This window comes from Ornithorhynchus anatinus, chromosome 1 (assembly GCF_004115215.2).
Source record: "Ornithorhynchus anatinus isolate Pmale09 chromosome 1, mOrnAna1.pri.v4, whole genome shotgun sequence".
In the NCBI taxonomy this organism is placed as follows: domain Eukaryota; kingdom Metazoa; phylum Chordata; class Mammalia; order Monotremata; family Ornithorhynchidae; genus Ornithorhynchus; species Ornithorhynchus anatinus.
The window spans coordinates 110,037,240-110,045,017 of NC_041728.1; positions in this window are offsets into that span (position 1 = coordinate 110,037,240).

The following is a 7,778-nucleotide window of genomic DNA, read 5'->3' on the forward strand; positions in this document are numbered from 1 at the left end:
AGGAAGGGGTGAATAAAGGGAACAAATCCAAATGTAAGGGCAGCACAGAAGGGAATGGGATCAGAGGAAATGTGGGCTCTGTCTGGGAGGGCCTCTTGGAAGAGATGTGCCTTCAGTAAGGCTTCGAAGGTAGGGAAAGTAATTGTCTGTTGCCTCTGAAGAGGGAGGGCATTCCAAGCCAGAAGCAGTATATAGACGAGAAGTTGGAATTGAGATCGATGAGATCAAGGAACAATGAGTAGGTTGGCATTAGAGGAGCGAAGTGTGCAGGCTGGGCTGTAGTAGGAGAGCAGCAAGGTAAGGTAGGAGGGGGCAAGGTGATTGAGAGCAGCTGTTGGAGCCGTGGAAGATGAGGCTTCACTGAATCCCCGGCTGCTTCTCCCATAGCTCTCTAGCTGGGTCTCACTCCCTAGTTTTCCATCCAACCCCATGCTCAAGATCTTCCTTCAGTCTGAAATGCCCTCGTCTCCAAATCTACCAAATCCATCACCCCATCTTCCAAGCCCTTGCAAAATTCCACCTCCTCCAGGAAGCCTCAAGAAGCAGTGTGGTCTGGAAGTCAGAGGACCTGGGTTCTAATCCCAGCTCTATCACATATCAGCTGCTTGACCTTAGGCAAATCAAAAAACTTCTCTGTCTCAGTTCACTCATCTGTAAAATCGGGATTAAGACTGTGAGCCCTATGTGGGATGTGGGATGTGGACTGTGTCCAACCTCATTAGCTTGTATCTACCCCAGTGCTTAGTACAGTGCCTGGAATGTAGTGATAATAAATATCATTAAAAAAATTTTTCCAATTTTTAAAAATTAATTAATTCCAATTAATTCCCAGCACCCCATCATGATAATAATAACTGTCAAGATCTTACTTGCCCAACACTCTACTAAACACATTCCAAGTGACACGTGGAGCTCACAGTCTAAGTAGGAATGCTTCATACAGTACTATGCACACAGTAAGTTCTCAGCAAGTACCACTGATTAATTGATTGTTTGATTCTGATTGGAGGAGCAGCGTGGCTCAGTGGAAAGAGCCCGGGCTTGGGAGTCAGAGGTCATGGGTTCGAATCCTGGCTCTGCCATTTGTCAGCTGTGTGACTGTGGGCAAGTCACTTAACTTCTCTGGACCTCAGTTACCTCATCTGTAAAATGGGGATTTACTGTGAGCCCCACGTGGGACATTCTGATTACCCTGTATCTACCCCAGCGCTTAGAACAGTGCTCTGCACATAGTAAGTGCTTAACAAATACCAACGTTATTATTCTGCTGTTTATCTGATCCTTCTTTGTCCTACTGCTCACGCTAGTGGTAAATGCTTTTATACTCACCTCCCCCAGTAGACTGTAGTCTCCTTTTAGTAAGGATCTGTGTCTTCTACTTCTGTTGTTTTTTCCCAAGTATTTAGTACAGTCATGAAATGGCATTAGTACTCCTAAGAGAAGCAGCATAGCCTAGTGGATAGAACACAGGCCTGGAAGTCAGAAGGACCTGGGTTCTATTCCTGGCTCTGCAACTTGCCTGCTGTGTGACCTTGGGGAAGTCACTTCACTTCTCTGTGCTTCAGTTCCCTCTTCCCCACACACATATGTATGTATCTGTATACAGCTGTAATTTATTTATTCATATTAACGCTTGTTGTGGGAAGGAATGTATCTGTTGTTATATTGTACTTTCTTAAGTGCTTAGTACAGTGCTTTGCACACAGTAAGAGCTCAATAAATATGGTTGAATAAATGAATTAATGAATTTGGGAAATTGCTACTAAGCTCTTGGCCCATCCCAGCAAACACAACCACACCAGGATCAGCAACGAGTGATGGCAGAGAAGCAGCATGGCATAGTAGATAGAGCATGGGGCTGGGAGTCAGAAGGTCATGGGTTCTAATTCACACTCCTTCACTTGTTTGCTGGGTGAGTTTGGGCAAGTCGCTTTACTTCTCTGTTCCTCAGCTTATTTGCCAAATGGGGATTAAGGCAGTGAGCCCCACTTGGGCCAGTGACTGTGTTCAACACCATCTGATTTATATACCCCAGCTCTTAGTACAGTGCCTGGCACATAGAAGTGCTTAACAAATACCATGATTATCAATTCAGGGTTGGACAAAGGTGTGGAAAAGGAGTTAAAAGCAAGAATAATAATAATGGTGATTATAGAGAGGAAATGGAGGTTTATATGAGGATGAAGGGGCAACATAGAGGGAGAGAAAGAGCGAGGGAGAAATACATGGTCTGTGTTCTAGGTATTTTGCCTATCTAGACTGTAAGCTCCTTGTGGGGAGGGAATGTGTCTACTAAGTCTATTATATCATACTCTCCTAAACACTTAGTACAGCACTCTCCACACAGTAAGCACTCAATAAATACCACTGATTGATTGATTGATTCCTGACTTGGGTTTCAGGGATTTATTTGTTCGATTACTTAGGTAGAAGGGGAAAGAGGTGAAAGGCGCTGTACCAGCACCAGATGAGAAGTTAGAAGGTTTGGGGAAGCAGTAGAAACAATTTGGGCTCCAAGATATTCCAATTCCTTAGTCGGAGATGAGGTAGTGAGATTGTCCTGGGAAGAAAAAGCCTGGAACAAAAGAAGAACAAAATCAGAGCAGGAAGCAGAGGCAAAGAAGCGTGACAGATAGAGATAGACCAACAGAGAGGAATGAGAGAGACAAAGACAGAGAGACAGGGACAGAGAGGGAGAGAACAAGGGAGGGAGAACAGGAAAGCAGACGTCTTTTCCTCGACTATTCCCCTTCTCCTTAGCCCCATTTCCTGTATTCATTCATTCATTCATTCATTCATTCAATAGCATTTATTGAGCGCTTACTATGTGCAGAGCACTGTACTAAGCGCTTGGGATGAACAAGTCAGCAACAGATAGAGACAGTCCCTGCCGTTTGACGGGCTTACAGTCTAATCGGGGGAGATGGACAGACAAGAACAATGGCAATAGAGTCAAGGGGAAGAACATCTCGTAAAAACAATGGCAACTAAATAGAATCAAGGCGATGTACAATTCATTAACAAAATAAATAGGGTAACGAAAATATATACAGTCGAGCAGACGAGTACAGTGCTGTGGGGATGGGAAGGGAGAGGTGGAGGAGCAGAGGGAAAAGGGGAAAAAGAGGGTTTAGCTGCGGAGAGGTAAAGGGGGGATGGCAGAGGGAGTAGAGGGAGAAGAGGAGCTCAGTCTGGGAACGCCTCTTGGAGGAGGTGAGTTTTAAGTAGGGTTTTGAAGAGGGGAAGAGAATCAGTTTGGCGGAGGTGAGGAGGGAGGGCGTTCCGGGACCGCGGGAGGACGTGACCCAGGGGTCGACGGCGGGATAGGCGAGACCGAGGGACGGCGAGGAGGTGGGCGGCAGAGGAGCGGAGCGTGCGGGGTGGGCGGTAGAAAGAGAGAAGGGAGGAGAGGTAGGAAGGGCAAGGTGATGGAGAGCCTTGAAGCCTAGAGTGAGGAGTTTTTGTTTGGAGCGGAGGTCGATAGCAACCACTGGAGTTGTTTAAGAAGGGGAGTGACATGCCCAGATCGTTTCTGCAGGAAGATGAGCCGGGCAGCGGAGTGAAGAATAGACTGGAGCGGGGTGAGAGAGGAGGAAGGGAGGTCAGAGAGAAGGCTGACACAGTAGTCTAGCCGGGATATAACGAGAGCCCGTAGCAGTAAGGTAGCCGTTTGGGTGGAGAGGAAAGGGCGGATCTTGGCGATATTGTAGAGGTGAAACCGGCAGGTCTCGGTAACGGATAGGATGTGTGGGGTGAACGAGAGAGACGCGTCAAGGATGACACCGAGATCGCGGGCCTGAGAGACGGGAAGGATGGTCGTGCCATCCACGGTGATAGGGAAGTCTGGGAGAGGACCGGGTTCGGGAGGGAAGATGAGGAGCTCAGTCTTGCTCATGTTGAGTTTTAGGTGGCGGGCCGACATCCAGGTGGAGACGTCCCGGAGGCGGGAGGAGATGCGAGCCTGAAGGGAGGGGGAGAGGACGGGGCGGAGATGTAGATCTGCGTGTCATCTGCATAGAGATGGTAGTCAAAGCCGTGAGAGCGAATGAGTTCACCGAGGGAGTGAGTGTAAATGGAGAACAGAAGAGGGCCAAGAACTGACCCTTGAGGAACTCCAACAGTTAAAGGATGGGAGGGGGAGGAGGCTCCAGCGAAGGAGACCAAGAATGACCGGCCAGAGAGGTAAGAGGAGAACCAGGAGAGGACAGAGTCCGTGAAGCCAAGGTGAGATAAGGTATGGAGGAGGAGGGGATGGTCGACAGTGTCAAAGGCAGCAGAGAGGTCAAGGAGGATTAGACAGGGGACCCAGGGTCACCTATGGCTGAGGTTTTCATTCAATAGTATTTATTGAGCGCTTACAATGTGCAAAGCGCTGTCCTAAGCTCTTGGAATGAACAAATCGGTAACAGATAGAGACAGTCCCTGCCCTTTGATGGGCTTACAGTCTAATCGGGGGAGACGGACAGACAAGAACAATAGCAATAAATAGAATCAAGGGGATGAACGTCTCATTAAAACAATAGCAAATAAATAGAATCTCATTAACAAAATGAGGTTTTGAGGAGACTGAGATGACCTGGTGAAATGGGCGGACATAGAAGCATCACTCTCACTTAGGAATACACATGTAACTCTGACCCAAGAGCTACTTAAATACAAATATGGATATACACATACACAGAGACATACACACACACACACACACACACACACAATTTAGATTGTGAGACCCACGAGGGGCAGGGACTACAATTAATTTATACCTGTGTATATTCTCTCAGCACTCTGTACAGTGCTCTGCACGGAGTTGTACAGTGCTCTGCACGGAGTAAGTGCTTAATGATACTATTTCTACTATTTGTATTGATGTCTGTGCCCCACCCCCCGTCTAGACTGTAAGCTCTGTGTGGGCAGGGAATGTCTCTGTTTATTCTTGTATTGTCCTCTCCCAAACAGTACAGTGCTCTGCACACAGTAAGTACTCAGCGTGGCTTAGTGGAAAGAGCATGGCCTTAGGAGTCAGAGGATGTGGGTTCTAATCCCGACTCTGCCACTGACTGCTGTGTGACCTTAGGCAAATCACTTAACATCTCTGTGCCTCAGTTACCTCAATATAAAATGTCCCACGTGTGAGCCCCACGTGGGACAACCTAATTATCCTGTATCTATCCCAGCTCTTAGAACCGTGTTGGGCACATGGTAAGCATTTAGGAAATACCATAATTCTTAATAAATACAATCGAATGCCTGAATGATGATAATGATGGTATTTGTTAAGGGCTTACTATGTGCCAAGCTCTGTTCTGCATGAATGAATGAATGCTGCAAGCACTCTTTCCCATGAACACCAGACATACACAGGCATGCAAGCACAGGCACACAAGAACACACACATACACACAAACACAAACACATACACACACTCAAGTGCAGAGAAATGGGCCGAGGGCTTCAGATGAGCTGTGGGAGGAGGGCCATCCTTTCCCCCCCTGAAAATAGGGGGCTCAAGGTGATCAGAGGTGAGCGCTGCAGCCAGACCAGGCCAAAACGAGCCCTGGCTCTACCTGGGCCCCGTTCGGCCCTGGGGGAGAAGTGACCGTAACTGTGACCGTGACTTAGCCTGTGGGGACACTGGGGCTGGGAGAGAGATGGAGAGGCAGAGGTTGTGGGTTAGAACCAAGAAAGGGTCCTGATGCGATGGGGGGGATATGTTGGGGAGAGGGGAGAAGGGTAGAGTAGGGTGGGGTAGGAGAAACAGGGGTTCCTGGATCGTGGGGTGATGGCTAGGTTGCTGCGGTGGGGAGAACTGTGAGCTCGCTGTTAGACTGTGAACTCGTTGTTGGCAAGGAATGTATCTGTTTGTTGTTATATTGTACCCTCACCAGCACTTAGTACACTGTTCTAGATGCCTATTTATTTTTTTGATGTATCCCCACTTCTAGACTGTGAGCCCACTGTGGGCCGGGATTATTTCTATTTGTTGCTGAATTGTACCTACCAAGAGCTTAGTACAGTGCACTGCACACAGTCAGCGCTCAATAAATACGATTGAATGAATGAATGCTCTGCACATAGGAAGCACTCAATAAATATGATTGAATGAATGCTCTGCACACAGTAAGCGCTCAATAAATATGATTGAATGAATGAATGAATGCTCTGCACATAGGAAGCACTCAATAAATATGATTGAATGAATGCTCTGCACACAGTAAGCGCTCAATAAATACGATTGAGTGAATGAATGCTCTGCACATAGAAAGCACTCAATAAATATGATTGAATGAATGAATGCTCTGCTCACAGTAAGCACTCAATAAATATGATTGAATGAATGAATGCTCTGCACACAGTAAGCCCTCAGTAAATCGATTGAATGAATGAATGAATGTTCTGCACCCAGTAAGCACTCAATAAATACGATTGAATGAATGAATGTTCTGCACATAGGAAGCACTCAATAAATATGATTGATTGAATGAATGAATGTTCTGCACACAGTAAGCACACAATAAATACGATTGAATGAATGAATGAACTGCAGGGAGTAAAACTTGCTAGAACCCACTAGGGGTCTCACCCAACTATAAAGAAGGCTCCTGTGTCTTGATGGGATTTAGAGCAAAATCACCCTGGGCAAAAATTTCACTAGCCCCTGGGGCTCAAAATCCAGAGATGAGATGTCCACTTACTCTTTCTACTCTCCCAAGAATGAAGCACAGTGTTCTTCGCACAAAAACTGCTCAATAAATACCATGGATTGCTTTTTCAGGATTTTTCTTTTTAACCATTTAAACTCACTTTAAATCAGCCAGTAAGTCAATCATATTTAATGAACACTTATTATGTGCAGAGGACTGTACTAAGACCTGGGCAGAGTGCAATGTAACGATATCACAGACTCATCCTCTGCCCACCTTGAGCTTACAGTCTAATTGATGACCACTTTCATCATCCCGGCGATCCTTTCCGATGCTCATAATTTGTAGGAGGTGAATAAATATCCCTGTGGATAGCTCGTGTTAGATGAGCTGGAAAATTAGATTTTATTTTTATTTTTCATCATTTTTATTTCTATTGTTTTCTTATTCCCTTGCCTTTCTACTCAGTGATTGATTTTTTATTTATTTTAAAATATCACCTTGTAAAAATTTATAAATGTCCCTGTGGATAGATCAAGTGTTAAGCAAACGGATACTTAGGTATTACATTGTATTTTTTATCATTTTATTGTTCATTCTTCCCTCATTACAAGGATTAATTTCTTAGGTTCATATTTAATGAGAAGTTCATGAATGTCCATGTCTGGATAATAGTCCCCAGGTTTTCCAGCCTTATTGAAATTAAAAACAGCTGTACAAGTTTTGTCACTACTATGGTTTCTCAGATTTTTCAGCCCCCCATCTTTGAGTTCATCACTTTAATATCATGACTGGGAATAGGTAAAAACATAAATCACATTAGTCTTTCTCCTATGTCACGTAAAGAGAAGTTAGCTCCACGGTCATGGTACGCTGGTGGGGTGAGGACGGCAACTAGTATCTTTTTATTGTTATATTATAATAATTATGATTATTTTATTTGTTAACTAAGCACTGGGATGGATACAAGGTAATTGGAATGGACAAAGTGCCTGCCCCAAGTGGGGCTCACAGCCTCAATCCCCATTTTACAGATGAATTAACCAAGTCACAGATAAATTAAGTGATTTGCCCAAGGTCACACAGCAGACAAATGGCGGAGCCTGAATTAGGACTCATGACCATCTAACTTCCAAG